The sequence below is a fragment of the Lynx rufus genome, unplaced genomic scaffold, assembly GCF_022079265.1.
Source record: "Lynx rufus isolate CCGP_SWC_20201006 ecotype Redwood Valley unplaced genomic scaffold, mLynRuf1.p SCAF_8, whole genome shotgun sequence".
In the NCBI taxonomy this organism is placed as follows: domain Eukaryota; kingdom Metazoa; phylum Chordata; class Mammalia; order Carnivora; family Felidae; genus Lynx; species Lynx rufus.
This window is the reverse complement of record NW_025814896.1, coordinates 102,692,495-102,708,833: the sequence shown is the minus strand read 5'-3', so window position 1 is coordinate 102,708,833 and position 16,339 is coordinate 102,692,495. Positions and strand designations below refer to the sequence as shown.

Genomic DNA, 16,339 nt, shown 5'->3' with positions numbered 1-16,339 from the left:
GCCTCAGTTTCCGGTTTCTGGGCCCAGAGACGGAGCGGAGGGCTCCGCCGCGGGCAGCTCAGCCCCGGAGAGCGCAGGCGGGCGGCGTAGCCCGCGCCGCCGCCGTCAGACCAGTCGGACGGCTTCGCCCCCGGCCCGCCCCTCCCTGCCCGCGCCGCCGCCCTCCCTCCCGGAAACCCAGTCCCTCCCGCGAGCGCCCGAGCTGGACGCGCCCGGCCCCGCACAGTCACCGCCCGCAGCCCTCGCGGTCCCGGCCCGCGCCTGGGCGCCGGGCCATGGGGCAGCCGGGCCGGCGGGAGAGGCCGGAGCAGGAGCCCGGCGGGAAGTGGGTAAGGGCACGTGGGGAGGCCGGGCGGGGGCGGCCCCGCCGCCCTCGACAGCGACAGTGTGCGGGACACGGGGCGCCGAGCCGGGGAGCACCTGCGCGGGGCTGTGGGGACTTGCGCTGAGGTCACCGGGGGTCTGCGGACCGGAAGAGCGGGAACAGGCCGCAGGAGGGTGGACAGTGAGCGCGGGGTGGGGGGGCGGGCTCTCAAGAATCCAACCTGATCTGGTGACAGGGATGGCACACAGTGGCGACTGTGCCCCACTGGGACAGTCTGCCCAGGCCTGCCCTGCAGTGGCTCCACAGGCTCCTCCAGAGGGGCTGCGTGGATCTGGCTCCACTATTAAAACTGGGTGACACGAGGGCTTTACTGCTAATCTCTATTGCCCTGTGCCTCCAGTGACCTCAGACCTCCTCCCTGCCCCCTTGGATGCCGGCCCCTCTCCTAACCCTTCTGGGTGTCTGGCCAGAAAACATCAGAGATTTCTGGAAAGGTAAACAGTGTCTGCTCAGCTGACAAACTCACATCCCCGCTCGGTTCCTTTCTGGTCTAGAATTTAGTCTAAGCTTGTCCTTTTGGCAGGACGATGGAGCCAGGATTGGGTGTTCTTTGCTGGTTTTTTCCATGCTGCAAGATGGATTTTGCTGCTCTGGTCAATGCGCTCACCCAGACCCCTGTGTCTGTGGCCTGCATGTCTAGGTCAGGAGGCCGGCATCAAAGTGAGGACCTGGGCAACTTGGGGCTCCACCTGCCCTTGAACCTCATTGGCCCAGCCCTTTCCCCAGCCCAGAGCTGATTGAATGTAATTAGCAACTAATTGAAAGTCTATGAGCTCCTCTGCATAAGAAATACACCAAGGTCAAGGTTAGACGGGCAGCTAGGGCTGAGTGATTCATTCTTTTCTTTCAGACCTTGTATATTCTCTATGTGGGGCCTATGAAGAAGAGTCATTCATTCGTTCAACAGATTCATTCATTCATTCATTCATTCCACAGATATTTAGTGAGTGCCCACTACCAATCAGGCATTGGAAATAGGAGTTGTAGGAGAGAGGAGCAGGTGAATCACGTTATTTCAGAGACCGATAAATACTGTAAAACGAAAGAACCTGGCTGGTTGATGAGCATGGTGGTGAGACAGGTAAGAGCAATTGGCCGCTAGCTAGACAAGGAACTAGCTTCCTGAATGTCGTGGGAGGGCGGTACCATTTTCAGGCCCTCAAACTCTGGGGGCTCAGGATAGGATGTCCTCCGTTTCCATGAGCAGGGACTTGTGAGCTGCCTATGAGGGGGTCAGTGAGCGGCGGATGGGTAGTGAGTAGCTCCTCTCTGGAGCCCTCAGAGTATACTTGTTGGGGAGGGGATGGCTTGTATCTAAGCTTCCCTAGAACACGTGCTCTGTTGGCTGGCTCGCTCATTTGTTCATTCAACAATTCCTTACAATATGTTCCAGGCACTATTCCAGGTGTTAAGGCTACATCAGTGAACAATACAGTCTTTCTTATCACAGAGCTTATTTTCTGGTGGGGAGAAATGGACAGTAAACAACAATAACAGCGATCTGAGTGTCTTGTCTAGAAACGCTATGAAGAGAAGCAGAGCAACTTAAGGGGTTGAAGAAGATGATGGGGCTGTTGTGTTCAACAGAGTGGTCAGGACAAGCTGTACAGAGAAGATGAAATTGGAGTGGAGACCTGCATGTAGATAAGACATAGTTATGGGACTGTCTGAGGGAAGAACATTGCAGGCAGAGGGAAGAGCGAGTGCAAAGGCCCTGAGGCATAAGTAAGGCTTGAACATGCTGGGCATACTGACCATGCTGGAGGAGCGGGTAGGAGGCCAGTGTGGCTCTGGAAGGCCAGCAGGCATTCCAGAGGCTCTCTGAAATGGGGGCTCAGCCTGAGGAGCAGAGGCATCCAGGAAGGAGATGATGCCTCCTGGCTGCTGTGACAGGAAGAGTCATAGGCTCCCCAGCAAACCCAGGGTCAAGGCTGGTGGTTTACACTGAGCAGAACAGGTGATCCCCAGACATGGAGAGTGTGTCTTTTGGCGGGAGAGGCATTGCTTGCTGTTCTTACGCCCAATATCTGCCTAAGAAAAAATCATCACGGGCCCACACTAAGAGAGCTAAAGTGGGAGGCAGATCCCAAGTTTTTCAAATCAGTAAAGACTCTGGAAACTGGATATAGGGAGAAAAAATTTGCCTTCTAGGAAGATTCCAGTAATCTTTCATTCTTTAATTAGGTGATCTCAATAGGTTTAAAAGGAAAACAGTATATAATCAGTGACATTTATTTACTTATAATATTTTTTAATGTTTATTTATTATTGAGAGACAGAGACAGAGCATGAGCATGAGCATGGGAGGGGCAGAGAGAGGAGACACAGAATCTGAAACAGGCTCCAGGCTCTGAGCTGTCAGCACAGAGCCCCACGCGGGGCTCCAACTCCGGAACTTCGAGATCATGACCTGAGTGGAAGTCGGGCGCTCAACCGACTGAGCCACCCAGGTGCCCCATCTTTTGTTATTTTTAAGATAATATTTACAAGGGTTACAATTCTTTTAGAAAGCATTTTTAAAGGCACGACTTGCATGTGTTAAAACTTTTTATAAATGTTAATTCAAACAGCGCTTAAGGTGCACGGTGAAAACTCTCCCTCCCCCTCCTGTGCTCTGATCCTCAATTTTCCTCTTCAGAGGCAGTTTCTTGAGACTACTTCCAGAGAGATACATTCTGTTTGTAAAGGAGCCTACAAGTATGTGTAACTTCTCTTTTTTTATGCAAATAGTACTAATACTCGGTTCTGCACTGTCTCTCTTTTAAGATACTTGTTCTGATTCAGGACGTAGGGATGTACTTCATACTTTTTAAATAAATGTGTAATGTCTCACTGAATGGATGTGCCATATTCATCTAGCCAGTCCTCTGTGGCTTCTAGGTTGTTCTCATTTTTGTTTCTTTGCTTGCCATGCCAGACAATAATGTGTGAAGCGTACGTGTTCCTACATACCCGCTCACTTCTGTGACGATAGGAGAAGGTCATGAGCACAGAATGACTGATTTGAAAGCCATGCGTAGTTTAGATTTCTGTTGGTGGTGCCAGCCTGCTTTGCTGACACACACAGTATGACCGAGGGCTTCCGAGACAGCTTGGTTTTCCCGCCGCTCTGCCAGCTTGGTGTGTTATCATCTCGCTGTTCTTGCCAATGTGACAGATTAAAAAAAAGCAACAACGAAACTGGCATCACGTTGTAGTTTTAATAAGTATGCATAGCGAGTGGTGGTAGGAGTCTCATCTGTTTTTCGCTCTTTGTCTCTGTGAACTGTTCACGTCCTTGGCCTGTGGTTTAAATTGGATTTTCGTCCTTCTGTTGTTGTTTTGATTGCATTAGAAGGGGTCTTATGATTTCTTCTTCATGGCTCCTGTCTAGTCCCACCGACTGCCCCTCACTGTCTTCCCCTACCTACCCTGCTTGTAAACAGCGGCCATTCTGATAGATGTATGGTACGTTTATCCCGGGATCTGGATGTATTCTAGAGAAATATATGACGTTGATTTATATATGCATGTATTTTAAACCACATAAATTGTATTGTGCTACAAATCATGATCTTCTTACTTTTGAAAACTGACGCTGTTTTTTAAAAAGATTGATCTGGGGGCACCTGGGTGGCTCAGTCGGTTAAGCCTCCGACTTCGGCTCAGGTCATGATCTCGCGGTCCGTGAGTTCAAGCCCCGCGTCGGGCTCTGTGCTGACAGCTCAGAGCCTGGAGCCTGCTTCTGATTCTGTGTCTCCCTCTCTCTCTGACCCTCCCCCGTTCATGCTCTGTCTCTCTCTGTCTCAAAAATAAATAAACACTAAAAAAAAAAATTAAAAAAAAAAAAAAAAGATTGATCTGATTGCTGTGTGAACCTCAGTTCGTTGCCCTGATTACTGGGCTGTGTTCCCTGGCTGGGATTATTGAATTTTCCTAATAGATGATTCTTTCATATTTTATTTATTTATTTGTTTATTTTTGTTGATTTTAGAGAGAGAGAGAGCATGAGCAGGGGAGAAGGTCAGAGGGACAGAGAAAATCCCAAGCTGAGCGTGGAGCCCGACTCGGGTTTTGATCTCACGACCCTGGGTTCATGACCCCAGCCAAAATGGAGTCGGACACTCAACTGACTGGGCCACCCAGGCACCCCCTAACAGTTAATTCTTAGTGGCTTGGCCCACAGAGATTGGAGAAATGCTATTATGGGGATAGCCTCAGGGGAGGAGGAAGATTTGAGAGATGGAAAGGAGAGTGGGGAAGGGAACAGAGATGACCAAGAACACAGCGTGAGGGCACTGCGGTGCACAGAAGTACCAGGAACATTCAGGCAGAACATTCAGGTGGCGCTTCAGGCTGTGGATGTGTGGCCCAGGGAGAGGCTGGGGGTCTCAAACGCCGGTGTTGGACCTTCCCCGATGGCACCATGGGCGGAGGTCAGCAGGAAGTATTTTCAAGGGCAGGAGTGATCTGGAGGACGGGGGCCTTTTGTACACAAGAACCTGAGGGGTAGGGGGTCCCTGCGGTTCTCCTGGTGGCCGAGTGGGGAGCAGTGGCACCTGCCGGAGAGGGAGAAGCAGCAGAACTGGGTACCGGGGTCAGGAAGGGTCTGGGCTGGTGTCAGGGCCGTTAACCTGAGAAACCAGGTGGATGTGACGCCACAGACAGGACCCAGGAGGGGCAGGCCTGGGCACAGAGGTGGGAAGGCATATTCATGGGCACATGGACGCACTGTTGGGCCTGCCACTAAATCGAAGCCCTGCTCATCCAGTAGAGGATTCCTGCTGGCAGTTAGGACTCTGGGCTTCAGTGAGTGAGGTCACCCCGGGCAAGAGAGCAGAGCCTGGGGCAGGCACTCTGGGAGAAGTGGATGGACAGGCTGAGCCAGACTAGGAGGCTGGGTGCACTCTCGAACTCTCCCTTTGCTGACTCCACGACTTTAGGAAGGCCTTCTCTCAGCATGGGAACCTGGGTGAGGTAGGAGGCCCTGCCTCCCCGATGTCTCCCAGTGCAGCCTTGGAGGAGGCATAGACGCACAGAGGCAGACAGGAGGGAGACGGCCTCAGGCGGCGCAGGTCTGTGGGCTCTCTCTTCCCAGGGATGAGCCCTGAGGCCCAGGTGCTGTTCCCACGTGAAGCTGCCGTGCCAGGCTGCCCCTCTGTCCCTGCAGGCAAGTGTGCATAGAGCATGGAAAGGTCCCTCCTAGCATCGAAAGAGCACCAAGAAGCCCAGGGCTTTGCTGCTATGGGCAGGGCTAAATCTGGGCACCCCCAGGGAAATCCGGGACCTTTCAGTGGCCCCGGGGAATGCCTTGCTCTAAGTTTTCTCACCCTCCTTCAGGATGCCAGAGCATGCCTGTTCTCTGTTTTGTGTAACACCAGAGCCTTGCACTCCTGCTAATTGTAAGCCTAAATTTCTATTCAGCAGTTAATGACTGATCAAGGCTAATTAGCGTTATAAGGAAGACTCCCCGTTCTTTCTTTCTCCAACAGAAATGCTTGAGAGGTTAGAGTCAGCGGCACACAGCGTCTGCTCTTTTGCGTATCTTGTCATGATTTTTGACAGAAGAGTTTTCCACCTTCACTGTTTTAAATATTTTTCCTTGACTACACACAGTTTGAAAATAAAGTAGGCATTATTTGCTTCCATGTGGTCCTAAGAAATAATATCTTATGCAATCATATGTCTGTTGCATCAGTTATATTTTTTAAATGCGTATTCAAATAAAATTTATTAAAAATGTTCACTATGTGTACCACACTCCTACTTAAGCGAGCCCAGCCTTAGATTCATGGAGTCATGGAGGAGGTAGGTAATCTTTGCCCTGTAGGAGAGGGGAAAAAAACTTTTCCTCTAGCGGTTTAGATTCAGGCCGCTGAGACAGGCAAATTAAACTGACAAAAGACAGATTAACAATAGAAAGAGGTTGGGGCGCCTGGGTGGCTCAGTCAGTTAAGCCTCAGACTCTTGATTTTGGCTCAGGTCATGATCTCACGGTTCATGGACTGAGCCCCATGTTGGGCTCTGTGCTGACAGCGTGGAGCCTGCTTGGGATCCTCTCTCTCTAGAAATACTTTCTAAAACAAAACAGTATACAGAGGCTTATTGCCATGCCCAGGAAAGCCAACCAAAGAAGTAGGGGGCTTGTTAAGTGGTTAAAAGCTTGCACACCTAACTTAGGAACAGGGAGGCAAGGAGAAAAAGGCTTCTGTGGGAAGAACAAATAGGTTTCTTTAGAAAGACAAATGGGTTTTAGAACAAATGAGGGATGAGAAAGTTTGTGATAATGTCCGTCTCTAGGGTATGGGTGGTCTTTCAGTCTCCTTCGGGGGCCGTAATCTTTCCTAGAGAAGGGATTTGGGAAAGTCTTTATTTTCCCAAAAGAAGGAATTTATGGCACCCTTATTTTCCAGAAGTTGTTGCTTCCAGTCAGGTAAGGGGAGCTCTGAGAAGACTTCTTTTAGCATCTGTCAGACCGCAGATGTCTTCACCTTTAAACAATCCTCATAGCAACTCTGGAATTCCAAGCAGGTCCCCACACCGACAGCAGAGAGGTCCCACTGGCAGCCACTCAGGGTGTGGTGACAGTGCGGGGTCAAATACCGTAGACACCATCGTGGGCCTCCCCATTGTACCCTAGTTCCCGCCTCCCCTGGAAAGGAGGGATGAGGTTGGCAAAGAACCTCCCAGTCTTTAAAGTGTGCAGAAATATTCAATCATTATTTAATTCAGTGTATTTAATTGTCTAGTACCTTTGTTATTTTTGCTGATGGTAAACACAACACATATTTTTTAAAAATTAGATATGTGCCAGAAAGAGCGTGAAGAGCTTAAAATCCTGTGTACTGTTGCCACGCACAGAAAGCCGCTGCCAACCCATGTTTTGGTATTCTGTGGCCTAAATACACACGGCCTCAAAACTTGAGATCATCAGGAATATATAACTGGTTTTCTTAATAATATGCCATGGGCATCTTTCCCCTGCATTAAATACTCTCTAAACATAAGATGGTTAAGGGTGGCCGAGGTTCACCATATGGCTCTGGGCTCTATCATAATCAATTATCCAATTCCCAATCGTGGGTGTTGAGTTTGGGAGCATTTTTGCCGTTAGAAAGAACTGCCTATCCCTGTACCGGAGCAGATGTTTGTGAGTATCTGCTGGGTGCCAAGGGGGCTTGGAGACGGAGGTGACTAGCTAGAATCCCACTCACTGCTTACCTAAGGAGGGCAGACCCGCGACAAGTGGCTGCAAGGAAGGTGCCAGTCTACGAGCCCAGAGCTGGGAGGGAGCTGAGGAGAGGAGCCTTGGAAGACAGAGTCCGGGGCCAGACTTTGGTCCCCAGGAAGAAGAGAGCCAGGGAGCTGTGGCCTGGGCGGCTGTCCATGCACGTAGGGTCAGCCTCCCAAGGCTCCTGTGCTTACCACAGGATTGGGCAACGAAGTCCAAGAGGTAGAAGCTTGTCATCATCACTTCCTGCCCTTTGTCAGGAAACCAGGGGCAGCACTGGTGCCCACATCTGTGTTGGGAGGTTGGTGGTAGCGTTCACCGCTGGACCAGACTCCCTTTCCTCATTGCCCTGCCTCTAAGAGACGTCTCCCTCGCATTTGAGAACTACAGGCATTAGGGAGGGAAGCCCTCACCCCACTCTGCCCCCCAGCTCTCCGCTCAGATCCCCAGGGGACCCATAGTCATGTGGGCCAGTGCAACTATAACCATCTAACCTGACAGAGGAATGTCGAGGGAGGCAGGTGTCCTGTCTACACTCACTGAGGCCCCAGGCTTGTGGAGGCTGGAGAGCCGAGGGAATAGGGCCTTTACGGGAGGAAGGAGCGTGTGGCTTACTCCCAGGCCTCCCTAAAGGACAGAAGTTTGTAACGCAGGCAGGCACGCAGGAGCCCACTGAGGTGCTCCTGGTTTCTGCTCTCACCCTGCCCAGTAGCTGGTGCAGCCCCCTCCCACCCCCCCCCACCCCCCCCGGAAGGATGGGAGTGAGCTGTAGCAGCTCAGGAGTTTCTAAAAGCTTTGAATTGGGAGAGAGAGTTCAGTAGCGCTGCTCGCTTGGAGAGAAGCCCAGCGCCTTGACACCTGCAGTATGCAGATGGTGATGGGGTGTAGCAGAAAGCGGATTGGCTTGGGTTTGGCAGTCCCGGGTTCAGATCCAGCCAGAGTAACCGCTCAGACCCTCAGCGTCCCCATGTGTTCTCCAGCATGTTCCCCACCCCAGCCTCGTGGGGATTGGAGGTGCTGCTTGTAAAGGGCCTGGTGAATGTCAGCACAGGGGGGCCCTTGGTGAGGGGCGGTCATAAGTCAGGTGCCCATTCCCTTCCCGGCTGCCCCCCTCCTCTCACACCCTCTCAGGAGGGCAGGCTGTGTGCCGGAATCCCCAGAGCCCCTGTCCTGGAAGGTGGGCCCCATTCCCTCATCTGTGCTCAGCTTGTAAGCTGCCACCTCCCTACCTGTGCCGAGCAGCTTCCTCTGCCGGCAAACAGGAAGTCACTCACCTCGAAGGAGGCAGGAAGGGGCTGCCTGGCAAGGCTGCGTGCCCAAGGGCTGTGGTCAGGTCAGGAGGCCGGCGTCCTCTGGGCCCTGGGGATGGGGGCGGTGGGCTGGGTAGGGATCCCCAGGCACGGGGAGGGGTTGCAGATCGAAGCTTCCGCTGGCAGGGGCTTGGGGCCAGGAACCCGTTTCCCTCCGCCTGCCCTCATTGGAGCCACACGGCCACAGAGCCAGTGCCCTCCTGGGCTGTACCCAGGGATCCCCCATCTGGAGTTTTGCGCCTGGCAGCCTTGGGAAGGAGATGGAGCAGAGCTGGTGGCTGCTACAGTCAGGGAGTCTGTTCTTGGAGATAGCTGTGAGCAGGAACATCCCACACCCCCAGAGGCACGCCCCTTGCACACACCAGCCCCCTGGGAGGAAAGGGAGGGGCAGATTCCGTCCCCTGTGGCAGCGTTGTCCTGAAGTGATTAAGGAGGAGATGACAGGTAGCCCTGGGGTGCTCTGGAGGTGAGTGGGTGGTCCTTGCCCTTGACAAGGTCACATCACAGGGAACGTGTGGACTCATAAACACATAGAGGAGGCAGATCGCTGGCGCCCCACCTGACCAGCGGCATTGCAGCCACAGGGAACCGTGTGTGTGCCAGGATCACTGGGGTGGCGGAGGGGCTGGACTGCAGGGGGCAGGCCCAGACTCGGGGTGCAGGAGGTCCACCCCAGGTCCTCACCTCCTAATCAGTCCTCACTTTATGGCCACCTGGCTTCGGCCCCCATCGAGCCCCCTGCTCCCCCAACCCCTGCTTGTCTATAACCTCCGTGTGGCCACGTTTCATGGTCATTTTGCTCCTGCCTTACCGTCCTAGACCTTCTAGTGGCATTTGACATAGCTGACCACTTCCTCCTTCTAAAGTTATCTCCTTCCTTATCTTCTGTGATGACACACTCTCATGTTTCTGTCCCCTCCTTGGTGCCCCCTCTCACTGTCCTTTGCCTACTTGTCCCTGTTAAAGCTCGGTCAGCCCCCAGAGGGGCCCCTTCCTGCTGCTCACACGTGGCTCACTTCTGCAGCCCAGTCCTCCCTTCCCGTCCCCTCCAGGCATGGTTTCAGTTGCTTGCTTGAGTTTCACAGGTGTCTTACACCTGATATTTTAAAAAGCAAACTCTGGATTTTCTCCCCAAAGCTTCATCTCCCTGATTGTACCATTTTCAAAAGTGCCATTTGTACCCGTCCAGGTGCTCTAGCCAGCAATCTAGAACTTTCCCCTGACTTGGCAGTGCCCTCCAAGCCACTGACCTGCCTCCCCTGGACCGTGGGAGCCCCCGGTGGTCTCCCTGTTGTCGGTGAGCCCTTGACTGTCTAGTGCCCATGCAACAGCAGATGATCTTAAAAACCAGTCTGGCAGTGCCCCCTGGCCTGTCATTTCTCCACTTAGCATGCACACTGGCTGACCACTGGGGACCCTGTGGGACCTGGTCCTGCCACACCAGCCTCATCTTCTCCCACCATCCCCTCAGCCAGGTGACCAGCTGGCTGCCTTGCTTTCCATCCCCTTAACTCATGGAGAACTTTCCAGTCTCAGGCAAGGAATTAGATGGGCTGGTTTTTCTTCACCAGGGGATAATGGCCCCCGTGAGCATTTCTGGTCTCCTGCCGCTGTCCCTGCTGTCGTCCCCCCCCCTTGCTCCCCACTCCTTTCTTCCTCGGCATCCATCACCACTTACAATCATGTGTTGATTACTTAGGCCACTTGTTTATTTTCTGTTTCTGTCACTAGATTGGAAGCTCCCTGAGGACAGAGTCTGTATATTATTCCTGAGGGGTCAGCAGCTTGTCACATTGGGACCACTGGAGGAAGGGGCGCTGGCTGGCCGGGGCCACATTCCAGAGAGGCCCTGTGAGGCTGGAGGCCCGGGGGGAAGGTTTGCATCCAGGCTGAGGTGACTGGGTTTGTGGCAGACACAGCTGGGCACAGCGCTGTAAAATCCCAAATACAGAAGGAGGGGCGGCTTGGGGGAGGTGATGAGCCAGGTTTGTACTGCGGGGAGTCCGAGGCACTCATGAGATAAGCCTGCCCCTAACATTTGCCAGCCCCAGGAAGTGAACAGTGGAGGGCCCCGTCTGAGGTGTTCAGATATATAAAAATTATAACTGCGCCTGCCAAAGTGTTCTGTGAAGTGTGTCCTCTCCTCTTACCTCCCAGCTTAATACTGGCCTGGAGGTCCAGGTTTGAATGGGGATCCTCGGCCTCCTTCGAATGTGGCTGTTGCCGCAGAGCTCACGTCCAGCCTCCGACCCCTGCCCTGGACCGCCTCCCCTCCCTCTTCCCACCCTGCACCACAGGCGCACGTGGGGAGCAGCCTGCTACAGGTCCAAGCCCTGTCCACCCGCCCCTGTCCCTCCCCGTCCTCCGCAGTCTAGGGCTGCACAGAGCAGTGATGCAATGCCTCATGGGAGGAACAGGCCATGGGGGCCCCCGAAGCCAAGAATTCCAGGCTCCTTGGGTGCTCTGAGTATGGTGGAGGAGGGCCTGGTAGGCCTGTCCTTGTGGAGGAGGGACACAGATGGCAGAGGGGTAGAGCTGGAGTGAGGCCCTCTAAACTGTGGGCCAGGGTGGCCTCGGTCAGAAGGTGCTCTCTTCATGGGACTTGTATGCGGCAGAATCTCCTGGGCCCTTGGAATTATGAGGAGCTCGGGTGGGGCGGGGACTTTGGAGCCTCAGCAGGGGAGGTGGTGGTTGTTGAGGCGGGAGGAGTAGCTTGTGCAGGGGGAGAAGAGAATGGTACAGGGACCATGGCTCCCCACCAGCCTTTGTCTCACGCTTGTGGACACCTGGGACCTGTGTCCTGCAGATACATGTGGGGAATCCAGCAGTGGGGAACGGATGACAGTTCTCGTGGTCAGACACTCTGAGTTCTAATCTTAGCTCTGCGACTTCCCAGCTGTGCCACCCTAGGCAGAGGCGTAACCTCTCTGAGCCTGCCTCCAATCTGTAACGGGTATAGGGATGCTTCCTCAAGCAGGTGAGAAGAGTTGGCTGGGGTGCTATGGGGGGAGGGGGGGGAGCTTCGTGACTGCAAGGCCTTTGTATCAGGCACCCCTGTTACCTACGTGAGAAGTAACGGCACACAGTTTGCAGTATCATTTGTGAAAAACAGGCAAAGAAAAGCTGCAGGGCCCAGGGCCCTCTGTGTCCCACTGGGTGCCCTGCGAGGGACCGCCAGCTGGGGTAGAGATGAGAACCTGGTGACAGAACCACAGGGAGGAAGGGGGTGGGGCCTGTCCACAGTCCAGGGCACAGCACCTTCCCCTTTCTCTCCCGAGGCCCTTGACTGACAGTTCTCTCTGGGCCTGGTGGAGGGCCCGGGGGCCTCCAGCCAGCAGGGGCATGGGGAGGGGGGCCAGAGGCAGTGGGCCTGGGAATGGAGGCCCCTGTCTTGTGGGCAGGAAGTGCGAGGTGCAGAGCAGCTAGGGAGCCCTGGGGAGGCTGCGGGGTGGGAGGGTGAGAGTGTCGGTGAGGAGAGCGGAAGTCGGAAGCACCGGCAGCCACATTCTCCACTCACGGACAGACGGGTGTCCGGACCTTGCATCGGGAGGGCCCGCTTATCCTTTCCTGGGTCCTCTGGAGGTGAGCAAGGCAGACCTGCTTGGGGTGGCGGCTGGGACGGAGCCGGGGGCGGCAGAGGAGGTGGACAGTCCCGTGCGGGCCCTTGTGGTAGCTGCTGGGGCAGGTGGGCAGGAAGGAGGGCTCTGTGGGCCCACTGCGTGTGCACCTGCTGTGAGCCTGGCAGGGCGTCAACCCTCAGCTTCTCTCTCCTTTCTCCCTGTCCCCCTCCTCCCTCAACCTTCCCCTCCCAATCCGGCCCTGCCTCCGATCCCGGCTCTGGCTCCCACTCACCCTGGCTGGGGGTCTGCAGTTGTGAAGAGTTAAGGGGCAGAGCGAAACTCCTTCCTGAACCTCTTGCGGCCTCCCCAGGCCTCTGGTGACCGCTATGGCTCGGCGCCCAGGGAGGACTTGTGTGGCCAGAGGTCCCAAGTGAGCCAGGAAGAGGCTGGAGAGAAGGAAGCCAGGCGGGCCTGGGCTTTGGGACAGCTTTGGGTGCAGTCGCTCAGAATCAGCCATTAGGGGGCTCCCAGCTGTACCTCGCCTTTCGGGCCCCACCCTGAGAGAGGCTGGGTTAGTGCCCGGGACCCTGGTTGCTGGCTTGCCTGGGCAGCCTTGGTTTAGGCCTGTTGACCTGACGTGCAGCCGCCACCATTTTACTCTGAGAAGCGTCCCTGTTGGGGACACTCTAAGGCCTTCTGCTCATAGTTGTGATCCTCGCGGTGAATGGAGTCTCCAGGAGGGAAAGTCCTTCCAGGGCCTCAGATCCTATGGCTGGTGTCACTCCTCTGCTAAAAAGCAGGGGAGAGTGACCTGTCAGCAGCAGGTAATAAATACCCCTCAGGACTGTTGGGTCTTAGCCAGGTTTGAAGCAATGTGCCTCAAAGGGGCCCGACTCCCCAGCCTCCTGGGGCTTTAGAACGTCACGGAGCTGCTTCTTTCTATAGATAAGGAAGCACCGAGCACAGGGATTAGAACCTGGGCTGCTGGGAGACCCGAGAAGGGGTGAGGGTGCTCCGGCCTGGCCCTGAGCCCTCCTCCTGGTCCTTGTCCTTCTCAGGGAGCAGCTGCTCTGGAGACACATTGGTGTTCTGCTCTCATTCTCTCTGTCCCCCAACATCTCTGCCCCAACCCCTCTGCCCCCTATCTTCTCCATACCCCCATTCTCTCTTCCCCCACCCATTTTTGCCCCCCCATTTCTCTGTACCCCATCCTGTCTGCCCCTCCCCCACCCTTCCTGCACACCCATTCCGTCTTTCTTCTCTGTTCTCCCTCTCTGCCTGAGCCCCAGCTGACCCCACCACAGGGTCCTCAGTACCACTGGAGCCTCTCTCTCTCTCTCTCTCTCTCTCTCTCTCTCTGCACATTTGCATGAAGGCTTCTTCCGTGTGGGCAGGATGTGGGGTTGCCCCTCGTCGTGTCTCTCAGTGCTCTGGCCCCAGGTTCAGGCAGGAGCGTCTATCCTGCACCTCCAGACAAGGAACTCCTTTACTCCTCTGTTCTCCGGGGTGGCATCCCTAACCTGGCTCCCGCCTAGGGCTTCATGGGGACAGGCTACCTCCTAAATCCCTGGAGAGGCCAGGAGCCTTTGCTTTTTCCATAGGTAGGAAAAATTTCCAGGGCAAAAGGAAGGAATGTGTGCTGAGTCTGGAAGCTTAAAGGGAGTGAGAGACGGAGACATATAACCCAGATAGAAGGTTCAGGGCCTACTCCGGGAGGAGCTGAGAGCTGAGGGAGCCCACTGGGAGGGTTGTCTGTGTGCTCGTTTGTTTTGGCTTCTCTAAAAGGCCGGCAAAGCAGCAAAGGTCAACTGAGCGAGACATGCTATTTCCGAGCACCTACCGGGGGCCAGGCCAGCAGCAACTTTCAGACCCGTCCGGCTTTATCACAAATCTATAGAATAGCTTTACTCCATCTTATTTCCTTGTTTTATAGCTAAGGAACCAGGTGAAGTTTCTTGACCAGAGTCATACAGCTCTTCGGTCATAGTTAGGGCTTGAGTCTAGTCTGTGAGCCTCTGGACGCAGCCGGGGAGGGGTGCGGACCTTCAAGACTTCCACCTCTCCCCCAGCCCCCTGCGGCCGCCCTGCACTTCAGGGTACAGGCTGTGTGCCCAAGCAGGGGGTGAAAAGCAAACCCAGCTCTCAAAAAGTACAATCCAGGTACCAACTGGTCTCCTTCTTGCCCCCAAGATCAAGGCAAAGTTGCACTGAAGCCCAGGGCGAGGTCAGGCAGGGGTGGAGGGACTCATGCCCCCTTGATTTCCTAGCGATCAGTGTCTGTGTCCCACACGCCCATCAGCCAGACCCAGCTTAGCCTCTGCAGGGCTCTCCATACAAGAAGGAGGGGGCACCACCCCTCTTCCCTCTGCCCCAGCCCCAGCCCCCTCCTATTCCTTCCTCTCACTGTCTCCTGGAGCTCAAAGCATTTTGTTGGATTCCATAGAGCCATTCCACCAAAACTGAGCTTTAAATGTCCCAAGCCATCGAAGGGCCGCTTCATTTTGGAGGTAACAAAACCCATCTTAGGAAGCACCAGAGGCTTTCACCCTCCTTCGTTCTGGTTAGCATACCTGAGATGAGCGATCTCAGAAGAGATTTCACTAAACACCAGGGCTGAAAAATAAAATGAAATAAAAAGTAAAATAAGAAATTTGTAGGTGCAGGAGCCCTGGACTCTGCTCCCCAGTTCCTGGCCCACCTCTGCCTAAGAGGTTCTATCCTACCCCCGGGAAACAGGCCCTTGCTCCATTCTTGACCCTTGCCATGTCAGGCTGCCCTCACCCAGGTGATTGGCAGGACTCCTTGCTGGCCATGGGAAGTGAACTCACCCCTGAGGTCATCCTACCCCTTCATTCAGGGAGGAGCAGTTCAAAAAAAGGAGGAGAGAAAGAGAGGGAGGAGAAGGGGAAGAGAAAGAGAAAGAGAAAGGAAGAAAGGGGTCAGGGGAAGAAGGAAGGACCTTCTTAAACTCTCAGTGATGTGGCTTGCACAGGTGGAGTACCAACAAGGTGCTTAAACATGTCTTCCTCAGGTCCTCTCTGTTGACTTGCTGCCTGCAAGCCAGGACCCTACCTCTGGGAAAGGTCTGCCCCAGGGCACTGGGCTTCCTGGGAGAAGGGAAGATATGATTGGTTCATGGGCAGAAGGAAGTTGTGAGGTCAAAATGATGCTACATATCCTCCAAGCCTCAGTGTCTCCAGTCCTTTGGTAAGGTTGTTGAGGAGGGGCTTCCTGAGGATCTGTCCCTCCCACCCACTCATCCATCCATCCATCATCCATCCATCCATCCATCCCATCTGTCCATCCATCCATCCATCTGTCCATCATCTATCCATCCATCATCCATCTGTTCCTCCCTTCCATCCATCCATCCATCATCCATCCATCCATCCATCCATCCATCCATCCATCTTTCATTTATCCATCCATCATCCATCTGTCCCATCCCTCCATCCATCTTTCCTCTCATTTCCACAAACATTTCTGGAGTACCACTTCTGAGTCAAGCAGGTACTACACCAAACAGTGGGAAAACAGATGAATTCAAGAGACTCTGCTTCACAAGTAATTCATACTTCATTCAATGCATGAAGACCCAAGGGAAATAGATTTATGGGTGGGTAGATAGGGCGCCTGGGTGGCTCAGTCGGTTAAGCATCTGACTCTTGACTTCGGTTTGTGAGTTCAAGCCCCACATCAGGCTGTGCTGGCAATGTGGAGCCCGCTGGGGATTCTGTCTCCCTCTCTCTCGGCCCCTCCCCTGCTCTCTCTCTCTCTCTCTCTCTCTCTCTCTCTCTCTCTCTCTCTTTCTCTCTCTCAAAATAAAATAAAAATTAAAAAACTTAAAAAAAAAGATTTATGGGTGGGAAGAGAG

General features: G+C 54.2%; 1 protein-coding gene across 6 annotated transcripts in view; it reads left to right on the top strand.

The window, feature by feature from the left end:
• The first annotated feature begins 308 nt into the window (after window positions 1-308).
• PSD4 (pleckstrin and Sec7 domain containing 4) overlaps window positions 309-16,339 on the top strand; it is a 35,004-nt gene continuing 18,973 nt past the window's right edge. The window contains exon 1 of one of the 6 annotated variants that reach the window (XM_047068421.1): window positions 309-329. The gene's annotated coding sequence lies outside the window, so the exon portion shown is untranslated. Of the gene's footprint in view, window positions 330-1,351; window positions 1,467-12,208; window positions 12,488-13,192; window positions 13,290-15,496; window positions 15,673-16,339 lie in introns of those variants that run through there. The other 5 variants (XM_047068420.1, XM_047068422.1, XM_047068417.1 and 2 more) reach the window with 5 other exon arrangements.